General features: G+C 47.6%; 1 protein-coding gene across 13 annotated transcripts in view; it reads right to left on the reverse strand.

The window, feature by feature from the left end:
• Positions 1–21161, reverse strand: part of LOC149347687 (uncharacterized) — a 99276-nt gene that overhangs the window by 1744 nt on the left and 76371 nt on the right. For 11 of the 13 annotated variants that reach the window (XM_089587321.1, XM_089587316.1, XM_089587315.1 and 8 more), the window contains 2 exons: positions 14947–15111; positions 9891–11410 (listed from right to left, as the gene is read on the reverse strand). The gene's annotated coding sequence lies outside the window, so the exon portion shown is untranslated. Of the gene's footprint in view, positions 1–9890; positions 11411–13819; positions 14447–14946; positions 15112–21161 lie in introns of those variants that run through there. The other 2 variants (XM_089587312.1, XM_089587318.1) reach the window with 2 other exon arrangements.

Consider the following 21161-nt stretch of genomic DNA (forward strand, 5'->3'; position numbering starts at 1 on the left):
GTAGCTGCGCCTCACTTGTTCAGATGCCGGAAGCCAACGCGGCGGCTTCACCCACTAGATTGTGTAACAGCCCAAGAACTCCCCTGTCCGGGCAACGAATCATCGTGTCTGGCCATGTCGACAAGTAGCGCAGCGTGCGAGAGCAGGAGCATGGTCGAGATGACCACGGGCGCTGCTGAGAGTCCAGAGGAAGTGCACGGCCGTGCAGAAGCTGGTACGAAAAGTGCAAGCAGAAGTGGAATGAAGACATTTCCTGCAAGAATTCATGACGATGCACCATGAAGACTCCATGACAAGGCCAACGAGGCCAATGACTGCTAAAAAGGATAGGTCTTGTAGGGGGTGTCCTACAGGACCAGCTTGTCATCGGACGGTCCAAGGACGACAGATCTATTTATGAACGCCTCCTACTAATGTCTCCTCGAGCAGAGGTTGTCATGCTCTAGAGAGCTAAACGAACACCCTAGCAGGCATCACTAACCAGGTCTCCCACAGCATTTAGAGCTCAACTGTAAAGCTGAATTCCTTTCCTAGAACTGAACTAGAATGAAGGAAAGTGTACTCAGTGCCAAACTAAGTGAAACTTATTTTGGCTTTGCATCTTTTGTGATCGAAAAGAAGAGATCTTGTTTGCTGTGGGCTCGTCGCCATGCGTTCCATTGAGTGAGTAACGCGAAGCCTGCACAAAGTTTTTTGACATCACCATAACTGCCGGCACATTAAGGCGCTTTTCACGTGGTGTAACGTGTTGCGTACTTCTTTATCTCCTGTAGCCTATGGTTTATATTTCAATTTTCTACGCAGTAAATTCACGAAACTTTTTAGCGTACGCATTCTTCCATAAGTGCCCCTCGAAGAGCTTGTGTGGAGCACATGTGCAAGCTTCACTGCACTTGACTCCAACAGATGTCCTTGTGGAGTGCATTGATATAGGGCTAGCCGTGACTGCTATTAAGGGCTTGGCTGCACATGTCCTGAAAAGCATTTTGGGATACCACAATGACAAACACGAAAACGCGCGTAGCAACGCAACAGCAAAGAATTCGGCAATCCCCCTCACCTGCCAAATCTCCCTCTCGCGACCAGTAAGGCCTGTGTGCCGACGCCACGTAGACTGATTGTGGTGGCACTCAAGTGACCAAGGCGCACTCGAAGCTGGAGGCAGCCCTGGCTACATCGTCGCTGGTTCTGCGGTTTGGATAAAAACAGAGTGAGGTTTGCCCTGTAACCGTAATTAGGCTTATTAATTAAGAGGTGCAAATTGAAGGTGCAAACTGAAGGTGAAGGTGCAGAAGAAGAGGTGGTGCAGGCCTAAGCGCCCACATTCAACCATGATGACCAGATTGCCGAACGCCTCTATGAGGACTTGGTATCGGCAATCAGCAAAGTAAAATTGGAGGACCCATAACTTTCCCCTTAAGAATGGAATGCCACAGACTGTAGCAGCGCTTGCAGGGAGTCCACAGAACACCATCGCCTGTTCGGCGCGACGCCTTGCCCGTTCGACAAATTGCTGGAAGTCTCTAGGAGGCCTATCAAAACAAATTTTAATTGATTTCTTTACTTGTGTAATTACACAAAAAGTTTCATTATGACAACGCTAAAGCCATGGCTTTTCGTTCTGAGCGTATTTTGACACCTTTTAACCCCTAGTTTACTTATTTTTCATTTTTATTTCTTTATTATTCAATTATGAAGTTACAAGAAATAATTATCTCGTCATCGCCTTTCACACACCAATTAATCATCAACACTAGAACCACAATATACAATACCATTTTTTTTTTGCGCAGCCCTCGATTACTTCCGACACACGGTGCCGACTACTACTACGCCGACAATTTTTCGACTGAATGAGTTGTATACGCTACAGCGTAAAAACACAGTACACTGTACTGATGGGCGACATCGAAGCCAATGAAAGCAAGAAGCAGGCTGGAGACCAGGCAGTGAGCGTCTACGGCACAGGGTCCAGAAATACCACAGGATGGGGTATTAGTCGAGTTGCCGACAGAAAACATTTACGGATCACGTATGCATTCATGAACAAAACACCAGAGCAGGAATTGGAAGTGCAAGGGCCCCGCTGGCTATACTAAAAAATGAAATAAGCTCCACATTGTGCGCTCACTCTGGCATCCTGTGGGATGTGGAGGTCCTCAGAGAGGTACGTTGTAGGGACCAAAGGATGACAAGTTCTCGAATTATCCTAGACCAGAGGGAACGGAAGAAACTAGGGAGACAGAAGCCCATCAAAAAGTTAGCAGTAAGAGGGAAAGTAGAGAATTTCAGGATGTCGCTGCAGAACAGTGGTCCGCTTTAACTGAGTACGAGGAGATTAATGTTCCAGTAGTGAACGATGAGCTCAGGGCTGTCATTATAGATTGGGCAGTAGAAGTAGGCGGTGCTCATCCCTGGTCTATGAATTATGTGGGTTTAACGTCGCAAAGAGACTAAGGCAATGAAGGACGCAGTCGTGAAGGACTCCGGATATTTTAACCAGCTGGGGTTATTTAATGTGCACAGGCATCGCACAGTACACAGGAATGTAGAATTTGGACTCCATCGAAACTCGAACGCTGCAGCCCGGATCGAACACGCATCTTTTGGGTCAATAGCCGAGTGCCATAACGAGTGAGCCAGGGCGGCACCTCCGGATGCTGAGACAGGATAATGGCAAGGTCTCTCAGGACGCGGAAGATCTGGTTAAGAAACACCGAAGCATGAAAGTAACCCCACAGAAAGAAGAGAACTGGCGTAGCTAGCAAAGCTAATCAATAAGCTGAAGGTAACCGATACAAGGAAGTTTGGTACGGAGTGAATCAAGGATACTGTAAAGAGCGGAGGCAGTTTAAAAGCGGTCAAGAGGAAACTAGGCATAGGCATAGACAACCACCATATTCCTCCATAAAATAAGGAAAAAATTCCAAAAAGCAATGGTGTCAGGCAGGGAGACGATGTCGCCATTTATATTCACAGACTGTTTTCAGGCAGTACTGAGAGGCCTGAATTGGGAAGATTTAAAGAGTAGACTTATTAAGAACACCATAGTAATCTCAGATTTTCTGATGACATTTCCATGCTAAGTCACTCGAGCGTTGAACACCAAACCATAGTAAGTGACTTTGAGAGGCATAGCAAAACGATGGGTATGAAAATTGGTATGCAAAATAGTTCAGTAGTTTCGGAAGAGAACAGCAGTTTACAGCTGGTAGTGAGGTGCACGAAGTGGTAAGTGATACACCAACTTAGCGCACGTAGTGACCGCAGACCCGGATCACGAGAGTTAATCGACTAGAATCATGAGAACGGGGTGGAGCACTTATAGCAGGCTCGCACATATCTTGAACGGCAGTTCACCATTGTCCACACGAGAAAAGTATATAACAGCTGTTTCTCTCCGGTACTACCTGTGGGACCGAAACGTGGAGGCTAACGGAAGGGTTCAGCTTAAATTAAGGACAACGCAGGCAGCGAAGCGTGAAAAAGAAAATGATAGGTGTAGAGTTAACAGACAGGAAGAGGGTAGAGTGCCTGAGGGAATTAACGCGATCTCATCATCATCACCATCATCAGCGCCCATTGCGAATGCCTCTCCCCTCTCTTCATTTGTCCTTGGGCCATTACTAGTAACGTTCTTTTCGCACGCATCAACAAGCACTTGCTGTGTCGGCGAAATCGCAAATCGTTCTGCGGTGTGCTCTATACAGTGGCTATGTCGAATGGTTCGATTTGTTTGCCCAAAACAGAAGCACAAGCGTATTGTTTGCTTGGAGTCGGTCCCCGGCTACTTACCTCCTCGGCTCGGAGTCTACGCCAAAAATTGCGGACGCGGCACTCAGGGTTAAGAGTTGGCTCGGAGGCGCCTCCTTGCCAGTCTCCTCGGTAGTATGTTCCCGGTAGGCGCCGATGCCGGACATGTTACTCGTGCTGTGCACCATGGACATCGTTCGGGCATCGTTGCACCGAATGCATAGGAACGATGACTGCAGGAAGAGAATGATTGTGCCCGTTTAGTCACTCATTTGCCGATCAGATCAGGAATAAAATTTCATTACCCAGCCAGAGCGCAGTTTTCGTTATGGAAGTTTGGGGCCGGGGTAACATACTACAAACGTAAAATAAGGAATACTAGAAACTTTAGGTTTATAAGGATCGAAAAAAGTTTGGAGGACGCTTAAGCTTCGCCTTTAAGAGTCGCATGCGACAGTGTCTTGCAGCGCTCTCATGGAGCGCACGGAACAAAAGCAGCACAGGTAATAAATAAATAAATAAATAAATAAATAAATAAATAAATAAATAAATAAATAAATAAATAAATAAATAAATCAGTTTTATTTTAAAGACCGGTAAAATAATTGCATGTGAATATTCACGGCCCTTAGCCTTCTCAGCTAGACTTGGGCCCATGGAGGAATTTAAAAATTATATCGAGACAACTCTGTATTATGCACAGAATTCACGTACAGCAGTTGTACGACAGTTATACACAAAGAAAAGCCAACTGGTGAAGAAATTATACTATAGTTAGGAAAGAATGAATGCATCCTTGAAAACGACGATTTTAAGCGGAGTCGAACATTGCTGGCTGCGTAAAAAGTTATTTGGGCGATTGACAATTAACCTATTTTTTTTCAGTTTAATTGGCCCAATATTGGATATATATGGTTTCACAATGGTCCTTTGTAGGACCGGCCTTTGCCAATACATTTCCAGTATTGGACCGACAACAGGTGCTTTTGGGAAATGCCATCGACCGTTCGGCGCGACGCCTTGCCCGCTGGACAAATCGCAATTTCGATTTTAAGGAAAGGAAATGACACAGTAACAGTCTCGCTCATCTAGGTGTGCACCTGAACCGCGCATGATATAGGACTCCGGTTCCCCCTATTATAGATCACCGGTTAAAATCCCTGCGGCTAGCTAGGCTCTAACTTAACTAGCAAGTTGATGCTTGACGAAAGGCAGAATCGTCTGGAATATTCTGGATCAAACGGTTGGCATGACATTGCTGTACTACCAGCATTATGACCTTCTTTTCAGCTTCATATAGAGCAAACGAAAGGTGCCTAACAGGCCCCTTGGCACCTTGGACACCTTAGTTGTGCTTTAAGCGACAAGAGTGGGAGCTTCGAATGCAAAGGAAAGGCGCTTAACGGAGGAGTGTGGACTTGCCCCGCTCTCCGCTTTGGTTCGAGCGCCATGAACGGTGTGATTTCTGTGCATGCGTGGGAGACAGCTCTTAATGTTTTAAATTTTTTATTTGGCAGACAGCTTCCGATTACGATGATGAGATAATCGCCAAAATATCGTGAGTGTAGAAGTGTGCATTGTGCGCCCCTCGTTACTTTTGCGAACTAGGGCACCTCATTATAGGCACTCCAATTTTCTAATTTTTCTCGATAGTACATGTTGAACATCATGAGCGTTCTAAAAGGCTTAAGTCAAGCAAGCTGCCCTTGTGGGAGAAATTGCTTGGTACTGGTGCAAGAAGAGGATGAGTATTCATAATCCACTGCAACAAAAGTACTTCTTTCAGCACTACAAAGACATGAGATTTTCATAGTATAAGAATATCGAAAGCGCTGCAGTGGCTGAGTGGCTATAGTGCTCGGCGGCTAACCCGAAAAACGCGGGTTCGATCCCAGCCGCAGAGGTCGAATTCTGATGGAGGCGAATTTCTAGAGGCCCGTGTACTCTGTGATATCAGCTCTCGTTAAAGAGCCCCAGGTGGTTGTTCCAGCAGTGAACGATGAGGTCAGGGCTATCACTATGGATCGTGCAGTAGATGTAGGCGGAAGGATGCTCATACATGGCTTATGACTTATGCGGGTTTAGCGTCCCAAAGAGACTAAGGCTATGATGGACGCAGTCGTGAAGGACTGCGGAAAATTCGACCAGCTGCAGACGAGTATCGCACAGTACACGGGCTTCTAGAATTTCGCCCCCTTTGAAAATTCGACCGCCGCGGCCAGGATCGAACCCGCGTCTTTCGGGTATGCAGCCCAGCGCGCTAACCACTGAGCCTCCGCGGCGGCTCCGGATGCTCACACAGAATAATGGCAAGCTCTCTCGGGAGGCGAAAGAACAAGTTAAGAAACACCGAAGCATGAGAGTAAACCCACAGAAAGAAGAGAACTCGCGTAGCTATCACAGTTAATCAATAAGTTCAAGGTAACCGATACACGGAAGTTTGATACGGAGAGAATCAAGGATACTGTAAAGAGCGGAGGTAGCGTAAAAGCGGTGAAGAGGAAACTAGGCCAGGCATAGACAACTACCACATTCCTCCATAAAGTAAGAAAAAAATTCTAAAAAGGAATGGTGTCAGGCAGGGAGACGATGTCGCTATTTCTATTCTCCAGCTGTTTACATGTATTCAGAGGCCTGGATTGCGAACAGTTGGAGATAAGACTTAGTGAAGAATATCATAGTATTTCAGATACCCTGCTGACATTTCCTTGCTCACTCGCTCAAGGGATGAACTCCAAAGCATAGTAAGTGACTTTGAGAGGTAGAGCAAAACGGTGGGTCTGAAAATTAGTTCACAAAAGAGCTCAGCAGTTTCGGAAGATAGCTGTTTTCAGTTGCTAGTGAGGTGCACGAAGTGGTAAGTGATACACCCAGTTAGTGCAGGTAGTGACCGCAGATCCGGATCACGAGAGCGAATCGACTGGAAGCATAAGAACAACGTGTAGCACAATTGGCAGTCTCGCTCATATTATTAATGAGAGTTCACCATTATCATACCAGACGAGAAAAGCCTATAACAGCAATTTCTAAGCGGTACTACCTGCGGGACCGAAACGTGGAGGCTGACGAAAGGGGTTCAGCTAGAATCAAGGACAACGCAACGAGGCACGAAAAAAAAAGGGGGAAATGCAGCGTTAAGAAACGGAAAGAGGGCAGAGTGCCTTAGGGAATTAACGCGGGGTTATCGTCATCCCCATCATCCCCCTGACTACGCCCACTGCAGGGCAAACGCCTCTCCCATGTCTCTTCATTCGTCATTCACCCATTACTTGTAACAGTCTTTTCGTACGCATGAACAAGCACTTGCGGTGTCGGCGACATCGCCAATTGTCCTGCGCTGTCGTCTATACACCGGCTGTGTCGAATGGTTCGAGTTGTTAACCCAAAACAGAAGCAAAAGCGTGTTTTTTTATTAGTGTTGGTACCCGGCTCCTTACCGCCTCGGCTCGGTGCATGCGCGAGAATCGCTGACGCGGCACTTGGGACTGGACTTGGCTCGGCAGCGCTTCCTTGCCAGCCTCGGTAGCGCCGATGCCGGACATGTTACTCGTGCTGGGCTCCACGGACCCCGTTCGGGCATCGTCCCATCGAATGCACAGCAACGATGACTGCAAGATAACAATGATTGTGCACACTTCGTCGCTTATTTGCCGATGAGATCGGGGAAAAAATTTCTTTATTAAGCCCAAGCGCAGTTTTTGTTCTCGCAGTTTGGGGGCGCGGTAACATAATACAAATATAAAGTAAGGAATACAAGAAACATGAGGTGCATAGGGATCGGAAAAAATTTGGAGGAAGCTTAAGCCTCGCCTTTAAAAGTGGAATTCGACAGTGTCTTGCAGCGCTGAAATGGAGCCCACAGAACAAAAGCAGCCCACGTAATGAATCAATTGATCAATCAATGAATCAAATCAGTTATATTACCACGGCCAGTAAAAAAATACATGCGAATCATTCCGGCACTTAGCTTTCTCGGCTAGACTTAGGCCCATGCAGGAATTTCAAAAAATAATTACATCGAGACAACTCAGTATGATACACAAAATTCATGCACAGCATTTATGCGATAGTTACATACAAATAAAAGCGAACTAATCATGATATTGCACAATAGTTAGGAGGACAAAAAAGAATGAATGCATTCTAGAAAAACAGACTATAGTGGTGTTTGAAAACGAATCCAACGCTTGTTGTAGGATTACGTCTTTTGTTCTGAATGCCTTTTCTTGTGCAAGCATTTAATAATGCCAAGCTGATTTCGCCAGACTCGTTTGGGGTACAACAAAAGTGTAGTGGCGGTGTCTTAAAATGCTATACTCTTTTTTCTGTCATTTACACTCCTGTAAACGAGACCATTGGACGCCTTCAAAGTGCTGTTGCCGCTCCGTCTCACCTGGGGCACGTCCTTTGATGGCTGGGGGTAGATACGGGCGGTTCCGACTCCCCGCAGAGCAGGCCCCACCCACGTGACAAATGTTCCACGACGGCTGCAACCGTGTGCTGTGTTAAAATACAGACAAAACGTTTAATCCGACTGCCACAAAACCCCCTACACATTGCGAAGATAACGCACTCTCAAGAAAACGGAGACAACTCAATATTCCCAATCAACGCAAGTAATCGTCCCGATATTGTGAATGCATGGTTTCACTCTGGTCCATTGTAGAACCGGCCTTTGCCATTACATTGCCAATATTGGGCCGATTATCTGTGCTACCTGGGTAGCTTTTCCTCTGGAGATATTCACAGGTACCGCGTGGCTGTTGAAGCTGCACTAAAGACCATTTTGAGTTCGTCTTTTTATCGTATGAACTCAATATACCCAATCAGCACAGAATATTGGCCCAATACTGGAAATGGAAAGCATCTCTATGATCCTTTTGCAGAACCGGACTTTGCCAATACATCGCCAATATTGGCCTGATTAGCTGTGATGCTGGGGTACACGCTCTGAGCAGTTGCAGAAACTTCGAATTATTGCAGTGGGTGTTCGATTTTACTATTAAAATGGATTAAGTGGCTTGGCTTCCCAACTCATTTCTTGAACTCGCCTCGGAGAGCAGGAATAGGAGTGCCTTTCAGCCAATAGCGTGGGGGCTTTCTGCTCTGTCGTTGGCAGAGTAATATGTGGAGTTGTCTTCAAAAATGTGCCGAATGCTAGTGGGACTATGTTTGAGAGGAGCACACAACAATGGGCATCACCCCTGCCGCAGAACGTGAATTGAGAACATAGCGGACGTATTTGTGCTTGTTTTTTCGGTAATATGTCTTCTGAACCGCAAATGGGTAGCTGTTTTATCAATCTATTACCTTAGTCCTGTCTTAAATAGGCAATAAAAATTACGTTGACTGTGTTTCTTTACTACATGATTTTCACTGGCCATCGCAAAGTGCTGAGGTTGAATCTCTCGAAAGCAAATAATGCACACGTATTTTAATTTTCATAGACATCATTTATGGCTGTGGCTGAAACTAAGTATTCACAGGAACCCCCAAAAGCAAAACACAAGCGAAAACATTTTCCAGAACGCTCTTTAGAACATTAATATACACACAGATGCGAAAAGGCAACGACAACAGCATAGTTTTCACTGCACAGCATAATCAGGTTGGGATCCCACACTGCTTTGAGAATGGCAAGATACTCGTAGCAATTCTTAAAAAAGGCAATCATTGATTGGTGATTATTGATCACTAGCATGTACGTACCCTTTGGGCCGGCAAGTGGTGAGCCTGGCGGGAGACAGCAGCTGGCTGCAGTGAGCAATGACATGGAAGTCAGTGGTGATAAACATGACAAAGTAAAAGCGAATGCTTGCGTTCATTATTCAAATGGTGTTGTGCCACCTGTCCTATCTACTTTTGTGCAGTTCTTTGAGCCACTTCTTTTCGTAAGTTAGACAAACTTCGATTCAAAAAAAAGTCGAAGCACAGTAATATAACCAAGCATGTGGCATACGCTACTTGGGCGTCCACGTTTCTACAGCAGCCTAAGACACACGAATTGATCCAGCATAGCACCGGTCACACAGAGAGAGGCTCTTCTGGAGCATGTTCCTAGAATTAGCAAATACTTTGAAGGTCAGAGACACCTCGTGGAGAGATCACCCACCCACCTGCCCCATCTCACTCTTTGCTCCGGTCAGAAGGGTAAGATACAGCCTGATTAATAGTACCTGTTTAATCGTAATTTGGGTCAGTAAATAAACTCAAAGCACGCTCGTTGTATATCTGCTGCTCATAGTCCGCAGATTGACCATTTTATCTTGCTATAACTACGTGAAGGCTCAGGATCATCTGTGTTCACCTTCCCAGACAAACAGTTGCACTTTCCTAGACAGCACAGTGGCTCCGTGGACGCACTTTCGCAATATAACTTAATTGAAATTGAAAGTAGCATGGGAACAGCTGAGGCAATCATGCCCTGTGAATTTGGCTAAAACTCAATTTTCCTTGTTCTATGCTGATCAGATTGGTTTGAGAGTTGCAATTTTTCTTATATTTTGTTAATAACCTACAGGTTTCAGCTGCGCATCACCAGCCAACGCGGAGGCTTCACCCACTGGATGGTGCAACAGCCCAAGAACTCTCCTGTCAGGGCAACGAATCCCTCATCATCGTATCTGGCCATGTCCACAAGTAACACGAGAGCAGGAGCAAGGTCGAGATGACCACGGGCGCTGCTGAGAGTCCAGAGGTAGTGCACGGCCGTGCAGCCACTGGTACGAAAAGTACAAGCAGAAGTGGAATGAAGAAAGTTCCTGCAAGAATTCTCGACTATGCACCATGAAGACTCCATGACAAGGCCAACGAGGCCAGTGACTGCTAGAGAGATGGGTCTTGTAGTGGATGTCCTACCGGACCAGCTGGTCATCCGACAGTCCAAGGATGGCAGATCTAATTATGAACGCCTCCTACAAACGTATTCTCGAGCATAGGTTGTCACGCTCTAGAGAGCTAAACGAAAACCCTAGCAACCATCACTAAACCAGGTCTCCCACAGCACTTAGAGCTCAGATGTCAAGCTGAACTGAACTAGAGGGAAGGAAAACGTACTCAGCGTAAAACTAGGAGAAACTCTTTTTGGTTTCGCAACTTTTGTGGTCGAAAAGAAGATGGTTTAGTTTGGTTTATGGGGCCTTAACGTCCCAAAGCGACTCAGGCTATGAGATACGCCGTAGGGAAGGGCTCCGGAAACTTCGACCACCTGGGGTTCTTTAAGGGCACTGACATCATCATGACTGCCGGTACCTTAACGCGCTTTTCATGAGGTGTAACTTGCACTAACTTCACGAAACCTTCTAGGGTATGTTTTCTTCCGTAAGTGTACCTCGAAGAGCTTGTGTGGACCACAAGTGCAAGCTTCATCGCACTTCACTCCACCAGATGTCGTTGTGTAGTGCATCGATATAGCGCACGCTGTGACTGCTATTAAAGGTTCATTTCGGGACACCACACAAAGACAAACACGGAAACGCGCGTAGCAACGCAACCACAAAGAGTTCGGCAATAACCCTCACCTGCCAAAACTCCCTCTCAAGATCAGTCAAGCTGGGGTGTCGACGCCGCGTACAATGATTGTCGACGACGTGGTGGCACCCACGTGACGAAGGCACACCAGAAGCTGGAGGCAGGCGTGGCTACATCGTCGCTGGTTCTGCAGTTTGAATAAAAGCAGAGTTAGGTCTGCCCTGTAACACTAATTAGGGTCATTAATTAAGAGGTGGAAACTGATTGTGGTGCAGGCCTACGCGCTCACATTCAGCCGTGATGACATCTATGAAGACTTGAAATCAGCGATGAGCAGAATAAAATTTGAGCACCCATAACCTTCGCCTTAAGAATGGAACGCGATAGACTGTAGCAGCGCTGCCAGGCAGTCCACGGAACACATTCGGCCGTTCGGCGCTACGCCTTGCCCGTTCCACAAATTGGTCGAAGTCCCTAGGAGGCCTCTCAAAACAAATTTTTATTAGTTCAATAACTGACTATTTACCCACAAAAGTTCCTTAATTACAAAGCTAAACCGTTATCTTTTCATTCTAAGAGCATTTTGACACGTTTAAACCCCATTTTTCCATTTTTTTCTAATTTATTCATTAATTATACAATTACAAGAATTCTTTATCTCGTCATTACCTATCACACACCAATTAACCATCATCATTCTAGAACCACAAATTACCATGATACCATATTTTTACGCAGCGCTCGATTATTTCCGACAAGCGGTGCCGACTACTACAACGCCGACGGTTTCTCGACTGAACGAGCTGTATACGCTATCGTTTAAAAACACAGTGCACTGTACTGAGGGCTCACTTTAATGCCAACGAAAGAAAGAAGCAGGCTAGAGACCAGGCAGTGACGGACTATGGCATGGGCTCTACAAATAGTAGAGCGTGGGGTATTAGCGGAGTTGCCGAGGAAAAAGCTTTTAAGTATCATGAATACATTCATGCAGGAAACAGCAAAGTACAAATAAGACGTGCATGGGCCCCACTGGCTACACTAAAAAATGAAATAAGTTTCATACTGTCCGCTCCCTCTGGCATCGCGCAGGATGTGGAGGTCCTCGGAGAGGTGCGTTGTAGCGACAAATAGATGACAAGCTCTTAAATTATCCTAGACTATCGGGAACGGAAGAAACTAGAGAGATGGAAGCCCATCAACGAGTTAGCGGTAAGTAGGAATCTAGAGGAATTCAAGAATTCGGCTTTAACTCAGTCCGTGGACATTAATGTTTCGCCAGTGAACGATGAGGTCACGGCTGTCATTATGGCTCGTGCAGTAGAAGTAGGCGGAAGGATGCTCATACATGGCTTATGACTTATGCGGGTTTAATGTCCCGAAGATACTAAGGCTATGAAGGACGAAGTCGTGAAGGGCTGCGGAAATTTCGACCAGCTGGGGTTCCTTAACATGCACTGACATCGCACAATAAACGAGCATCTAGAATTTTGCCTCCATCAAAATTCAACCGCCGCGGCCGGGATCGAACCCACGTCCATCGGATATGCAGCTGAGCGCCCTAACCACTGAGCCACCGCGGCGGCTCCGGATGCTCAGACAGGATAATGGCAAGCTCTCTCGGGAGGCGAAAGATCTCTACAAGAGACATCGAAGCATGAAAATAACCTCCAAGAAAGAAGAGAACTGGCGTAACTATCACAGCTAATCGATAAGCAGAACGTACCCGATATAAGGAAGTTTGATTCGGAGAATCAGAGATACTGTAAAGAGCGGCGGTAGCCGTAAAGCGGTCAAGAGGAACTAGGCATACGCATAGACAACCACCATATTCCTCCATAAAGTAAGGCAAAAATTCCAAAAAGGAATGGTGTCAGGCAGGGATACGATGTCGCCATTTCTATTCACCGACTGTTTACAGGCAGTATTCAGAGGCCTAGATTGGGAACATTTGGGGTAAGCCTTAATGAAGAATAATATAGTAATGTCAGATGCTCTGACATTTCCTTGCTAATTCACTCAAGGGGTGAAATCTAAAACATAATCAGTGGCTTTGAGAGGGAGTGCAAAACGGTGGGTCTGAAAACTGGTGTGCAAAAGAGCTCAGCAGTTTCGGAAGGGAAGAGCAGTTTACAGTTGTTAGTGCTAAAGCCCCTTGATGATATAAAGTACCGCAAACCTTAGAACTTTGCCTCCGCCGCACGACCTCCTCGCTTCCTCCTCGCCTCTGCGCTGCCGGGCCGCGGGCGTTGGCTGGAAGCCAGGTTTCGCTTCACGCCGATTGGTCTCCCTGGCGTTGCCCATGGAAACGCGGGCGGTTGGTGTTTTTGCTTAGTATTTTGTTTTCTGGGCGCGCCATTTTTCGTCCAGCTTGGTTTCGCTTCACGGCGATTCCTGCCGTTGCCCACGGAAGCGCGCGCCGGTTGTGACTGTGCTTGCAATTTTGTTATCCGTTCGCGGCATTCTTCGTCTTGTCTGGACGCAGCGGATGAAGCACGCTTCGTTTTCTGCAAAGCCCCTTGGCAACAGTTTTCTGTGCTGAGCGCATGTGCACTTAACAGCAGAAATAGACGTGAGGATGGTTTCGCCGTATTCATGAGCCCGCAAGGAAAGCAGGATGGCTTGCGGAGGAAGCAGTGGCTTGATTTTGAGCATTTCATTCATTAATTTTACTCAAAGCTTCGATTTCTCCAAATGAAGTACTAATAATGTCAGTTAAATTGAGTGCACTTTTGCCACTCTGGCCGCCTTTATTCTCTAATACATTTGCGAAATCACCATTCACTAATTACCAGTCGCGCGCTTGAACATCTCATTTCATGGCACTATAAATCTTCAAATCGATGCAAAAATGTGTTTCGCCGAAGAACATGCTTTTCAGAGGGGCACACACAGAAACCAAAATACCCACAAAGTAACTTCCAGCACTACCAATGGTTTTACTGGCATCTCTGAAGGTCTGGTAACTCAAGGCGGCCGCCCTCTAAACGCGCGCCAGCTTTGGATGCTGAGGATTGGCTACGGGCGCTTGGACGAAGAAGCGTGCTGTGTGCAGCGCTGGGAGCCGGCGGGTGAGGAGAAACGAGGAGGAAAGCGCCGCGCGGAGGAGAGTGTCGCTACTTTCTTTTATCAAGGGGCTTTAGGTAGTGCGGTGCACGAAGTGGGCGATACGCCAACTTAGGGCAGGTACTGACCCCAGATCCGGAACACGAGAGGAAATCGACTGGAAAATTAAGAACAGGGTGGAGCACATTTAGAAGTCTCGCTCATATCAGGAATGGCAGTTCAACATTATCCCACACGAGAAAAGTATACAGCAGCTGTTTCTCACCATTACTACCTGTGGGGCAGAAACTTGAAGGCTAACGAAAGGCACTCCGCTAAAATTAAGGAAACGCAGAGAGGCATGGAGAAGAAAACAATAAATGTAGAATTAAGGAACAGAAAGAGGGCAGATTGCCTCAGGGAATGAACGCGGGCTTATCTTCAGCCTGACTACGCCCACTGCAGGGCAAATGCCTCTCCCATGTCTCTTCATTAGTCATCCACCGATTACTAGTAACGTTCTTGTCGTACACATGAACAAGCACTTGCAGTGTCGGCGACAGCGCAAATCATCCTCTGCTGTCTTCTATACATCGGCTATGTCGAATGGTTCAAGTTGTTTACCAGAATAGAAGCACAAGCGTATTTTTTGCTTGGAGTCGGCCCCCAGCTACTTACTGCCTCGGCTCTATGCCTGCACCAGAATCGCGGACGCGAAGTTGGCTCGGCAGTGCTTTCCTGCCTGTCTCCTCGGTTGCACTTTCCCGGTAGGCGCCGATGCCGGACATGTTACTCTTGCTGGGCTCCATCGACATCGTTGCACCGAATGCATAGCAATGATGGCTGAAAGAAGAGAACAATTGTTTCCACTTTGTCGCTCATTTGCCGATGAAATCAGGAAAAACATTTTATTTTTCTTCGTTCTTAAATTTCATAAAATTTCATTTCAGCTACAGGCGTTAGCGTTCATTAGGTGAGCAACTACGCTATCTCGCAATCAACTATAACTACCACCTGCCACGGTGGCAGGGTGGACGCGTTGCCTATCCAGCGTCCAGAACAGAACGCACTGAACGTTACCGATGCCAAACCCCGTGTAGTTGCCCGATACACCATAGCTTTTGCTCTCTAGCCAGGTTCAAGAGTAGTTGAACGCCACTTAATTTATTTTCCGACGCATGGTGCCGACAGCCACAACGCCGGCGGCTTTTCAACCGAATGAGCTGTATACGCTTTCGCCTATTATTTACCACACAAAAGGGTTGCTACAGATATTGCAAGTACAAATTATTAGCAGTGTTCGCAGGAGCTTTTTTTAGCGTAAGCCTGGTAGAAGGAGGAATGAAAGATCTAATTTAATTGCCTTTATAAATGTCACAGAGCTCTTTGCAGACATCTAAGAGTTTAACGCTGAGATGGCCTCTTCAAGAACTGTGCATCGAGATTTATATGGTGCGAAATGCTTGATAGAAATAACGAGCTGTTTGTTTAAGGAAATTAAGAAGGCTGCCGAAATAGCCAGGTTGCGTGACTTGTTCAGTAGAGCACCTTCCATATCGGTAAGAAAAAAAGACTGAGTCAAACGTATTTATTGATGTGTTCTCGAATACTGTCGCATGTCCATGATTTGCGTTCCCTCTATGGGATAAGAAGCCTGCGTGTCAGCACTGTTGAAATCATCGCTCACTGTGTGTACTCGCCCAGTCCTCCTGTATGGTTTCTGTGCTTTGTTTACCTCAAATGTGGATTCCATGCAAGCCACGGAAGCTACGAAATTAAGAAAAATCGTTCTATCGAAAGCTTCCTTCGGGGCGTGTTTCGAAGGCTGGTGTTCTCGATTTTGGGCTAGTTCATCAAAGGAAATGGGTAACCCTTCGAAGCCTAAAATTGGGCTCAGGGACAGTGCGGCTGAACAAGTTGCTAAGAATGCAAACTGGAAGACGCAAAAACAATAATGGAAGTGTTCCAGAAACAAAGTATTGCAGAATTGACGTAGAGGTACGCCCGTAGATATGCGAAAGCTGGCGGAGTGGGGCAGTCGAATTAGATTGCCTATGAGTAGCCTTGGCATGCTAACAAATAGCAAGATGCAAGGCACTAAGATATTCCAGCCTTGTTTAAAATACCTGGCATCACTGGTAGACATTTTTGTAGCAAAAAATTCAATTTCGGGGCTCGGAATCAAGTATCCATCATTCATTTTCCTTGTTCCACAGGAATAAAAAAAATTCAGGGGGAACTTTGACTGTCTAAAGTGCGTAGAGGCGAAAGCGTTTTCCGCACCACTTTGCCTGCTTCTGTGGAACTGGTGGCGTCACATGTAATTGAGTACTAATTACTATGTGATGACAAATCACTAATTAATGGTTAATTACTGATTAGTGCCTGAATACTAATTAACGGCTAATCAATGACGCTTAAGCTTCGCCTTTAGGAGTGGAACGCGACAGCGTTTTGTAGCGCTGCCAGGGAGTGCACGGAACGCCACCACCCGTTCGGCACGATTCCTTGCCGTTTGAACGCAACACTTTTTGAGGAAAGGAAATGGCGCAGTAATTCTCTGTCATCTCGGTGGACACCTCAACCGCACCGTAGAGGAGGAGGAGGATAAACTTTATTTTCGTCGACAAATGTAGCTGACGGTGTGGGGTTACAGCCCCATCAGAACCTGCATAAGAGTACGCCGGACCACGCGAATCCTGGTCTGTGTACAGATATTTGTCTCGGAGCGCGAAAGACGCCCTGCGGCTGGCGAATGCATTCGTAACCAGTCGAATCCTGTATTCGGCACCGTACCTCCACCTGCGCAAATGCGATGAGAACGCTTTCGAAGTGATTCTCCGAAAAATCTATAAGAGAGCTCTCGACCTCCCAATTGCAACATCCAGCCAACGTCTCCTCGGCCTGGGGATGACGAACACCTTTGGGGAGCTGCGCGAGGCTCATCTCAGCAATCAATACTTGCGGTTAAGCAAAACACGTGCGGGTAGCCGCCTACTGACCCGCCTCCACATCAATTACACAACCCAAGAGGAGAAGCGGGTATCCATGCCCGAGGCCTGGCGCTTCGCACTAAAGGTTGGCCCCCTCCCCAATAACATGACAAAGGATGCCCATTATGGCCGCCGCCTCGCGCGAGCGGAGGCCATTTCCAAGCAGTACGGTGCTCGACCAGGGGTATTTTACACGGACGCGGCAGGTCCACACCATGGGGGTTGGTACACGGCTGCCGTTGTCCACCAAAACAACCCAGTTCAGGGCCTCACCTTCCGTGCCCCCAACATTACATTCGCGGAGGAAGTTGCTATCGCACTTGCAGCTGCGGATCCAGCGTCCCGAGTCATTATCACCGACTCAAGAGAAGCTTGCCGCAATTTTCAACAGGGCCAAATTCCAGATCGTGCTTTCCAAATTTTACACAGTTGTGAGTACCGGGATTTCCCAACCCGGCGCACCATCATCTGGGCCCCAGCACATGCGGAGATAGAGGGAAATAAGGTAGCGGACACTACCGCCCGCGCGCTTAACCACCGGGCATCGCCTCTCTCGCCGCCTGATCCGGCTACTGATTTTAATCCGGCTATTACTTTTCGGGAGATCTCTCTCCTGTATCAAAACGCTCACGGCCGATACCCACCCCCCTGTAAAGGCCTCAAGAAGGCAGAGGAGCGTTGGCTACTTCGCCTCTACACCAACAAGGTACTGTGCCCGGCAGCGCTCAAACATTTCAATTCGGCCTTTTCGGGCGAGTGTCCACACTGTGGGGAAGTGTTTGCGGACACGTATCACATGGTGTGGGCATGCCCTGCCAATCCTGCTTTCCCACCCCACCCCCACCCCACCCGAGAGGACTGGGAGGCTGCCCTGCTCGGCTGCTCAACTCTCCAGGAACAACGAGCCCTGGTGACAAGAGCCCGGGCCGCCGCGGAAGCCACAGGGGTCCCGGACTAGGGATCCCTCCTAGTGATTGTGAGGGCCGGGCCCTTCAGGCACGGTCCAAGCAATACCTCTGTATATAGTATAAATAAATGTTTTACACCACCACCACCTGTGTGTCCGAGTCGGAACTGAGCAATGCGGCCTCCCACTGGTCTGGATTCGAGAGCTGCAAGCCTCGAGGGGGGGAGTCCCGAGGGCAAGCCCAGAGTATGTGGGATAGAGTGGCATGTTGGCCACACAGTTGACAGGAAGGGGAGTAGACCCCAGTGTATATGCGGGCATATATCGCGGGGTTGGGGAAAGTGTTCGTTTGTAGTAGTTGCCTCCACGCAACTTCTTGGGGTTTGGTGAGAGAACTATGTGCGGGGGGATATAGAAGTCTACCTAAGCGGTAGTGCATGGTTATGTTATGAAATGTAACCATACGATCTCTCGCCGTCCGCAGGACGGGCGACACCACATCCCGGTCGACGAATCCTCGGGCATAATTGTGGGCCGTCTCGTTCCCTGGATGGGATGAGTGCGCAGGGACCCAGATCAATTGGATCGGGCGGAGTTGAAGTTTGGTGGAGTAGAGGAGAGAGATGGTGACAGGGGAGACCCGGCCTTTGGCGATATTACGAATCGCAGATTTAGAGTCGCTGAAGATGGTTTCTGCACAGGTGGAGACCATCGCCAAGGCTATGGCCGCCTCCTCGGCCTCTTCAGGCGATCTGACGGGAATGGAGCACGCAACTAGCGGCCGTCCACAGTAGTCTACAACCGCAAGCGAAAAAGCTTCGCGGTCGGGGTATTCGGCGGCGTCGACATAGACTGCTGTCCGATCTGTTAAATACTTTTTGTGCAGAGACTTAGCCCTGTGCTTGCGGCGAGCGACATGATACTCTGGGTGCATATTTTTAGGAAGAGGGGTAACCATAAGGTTACTGTGGATATGGTGTGGAAGCTGGACCCTGTCGGGTGCGGTTGTTTCGAAGCGTATTCCAAGCTTGTCGAGTATGTGACGTCCCGTGGAGGTGTGAGTGAGACGCTCGTACTGAGAAGTGAGATGAGCTTCCGAGAGCTCCGTCACAGTGTTGTAGATCCCTAATGCCAGTAGTTTATACGTGGGGGTCCGGTGGGGCAGATGAAGAGCCGCCTTGTATGCCTGTCGAATAAGGCAGTCAACGCGGTCCTGTTCCTGGCAGCTAAGGTAGAGGTAAGGGAGGGTATATGTGAGGCCACTGATAACAAACGCCTGAACAAGACGTCGGAGGTCAGCCTCTCGCATGCCTCTATGTTTATTAGCAATGCGACGAATTATACGAATGGTCTGCGATACAGAGGCTGTAAGTTTAGCTAGAGTGTCGGTGTTTTTCCGATTGCTCTGGATGAGGAGCCCCAATACCCTAATGGTGGATACTTCGCGTATGGGCTGACCACTAGCAGTAATGCAGATGGGAGGTTGGCCGTGGAGGCCGGCTTGACCTCGGATGAGCAGCAGCTCGGACTTCTGAGGGGAGCACGAGAGGTCGGCTGCGGCTACATGGCTCTCAATGACATCGACCGCTTGTTGAAGTGCGGATTCGACCTCAGCATCGTTGCCTGTTGAAACCCAGAGGGTAATGTCGTCTGCGTATAAGGTATGGGATAGCCGGGGGATAGCGTCTAATTTAGAAGGTAGCGTGAGCAAGGCGACATTGAAAAGAAATGGGCAGAGAACGGATCCCTGGGGGGTACCATTGCTACCGAGGTTTATAGGGTCTGAGAGGAGAGAGCCAAAGCTAAGTTCAGCTGTACGACCAGAGAGGAAAGTACGTATATACTCGTAGGTACGGTGACCAGGATTTAATAGGGAGAGGTTAGTGAGAATAGCTCCGTGCGAGACGCTGTCAAATGCTTTAGTTAAATCAAGCCCTAGAATAGCCTTTGTGCCCGCTCTGGTAGAGGGGCACAGTATCTCTCGTGAGAGCTGGAGCATAATGTCTTGCGTAGAGAGATTTGAGCGGAAGCCATCATGGTACCGTAGAGAAGGGAGAGAGTGTGAGTGAAAGAAGAAAGACAAAGATGGCCCGTAATGAAGAAAATGAAAATTGTATTTGAGGAAAGAAAATTACGCAGTAACTGTCTCCCATATCTCGGTGGAAACACGGCAAAATTCAGGGGGGGGGGGTGCACGTTTTTTACCTAAAGCGCGGTCACTGATGTGTGGTCAAGATGTAAAGCTTCGCCTCTAAGAGCGGAACGCGACAGTGTCTTGCAATGCCGCCAGGGAGTCCATAGAACGTCATCGGCCTCGCTCGTCAGTAAATTGGTTTTTGAGGAAAGGAAATGTATCTGTCTCACATATTTGGGTGGACACCTAAACCTCGCCGGAAGGAAAGGGAGGAGGATGGCAGTGAGCGAAGACACCGTATTCACTAGACGCGCCTTTGTTCATTCCAAACCATCGTGCTGGCATGGCAGAGTGGATAGCATGCTCGTCTCGCACTCCGAAGACCGGGGTTCGATTCCCGAGCTCGACCAATTTCCTACTCGGTTTTATTTATTTATATGGCCTGACTAGAAAAGTTAATTAGGCTAATTCGGTAATTAAGTAATTAACTAAGCTCAGTCCCACTTACTTGGAGCATCACTATGTGATCCCTTCAATTGGTTGCATGGTTACTAGCCAAAGTACAATTGGCCCCGTTTGAAATTGGCGCACTGTGACGTCATGACCGTTTCAACCAATTGAAAAGCGTGACATTTCTGTCCACAACTGCTGCTTTCAACGATGAGACATTAAAGGCTTTCGCCTTAAAAACATTGCTAAAAGAAAGCAGTAAACTAGCATATGAAGCATGTTCCACGAGTGCACCTATGAGCCAACGGAACCTTATTTAACTAAGCCTAATCATCAGACGACAGTTTTCGTGTTAATCTAGCTGTTCTTGAACGCAAGAAGTTTTGAATAAGACTTCAAAGGGGAAGCC

Source organism: Amblyomma mixtum, chromosome 4 (genome assembly GCF_055824585.1).
Source record: "Amblyomma mixtum isolate Tamu chromosome 4, ASM5582458v1, whole genome shotgun sequence".
Lineage (NCBI taxonomy): Eukaryota > Metazoa > Arthropoda > Arachnida > Ixodida > Ixodidae > Amblyomma > Amblyomma mixtum.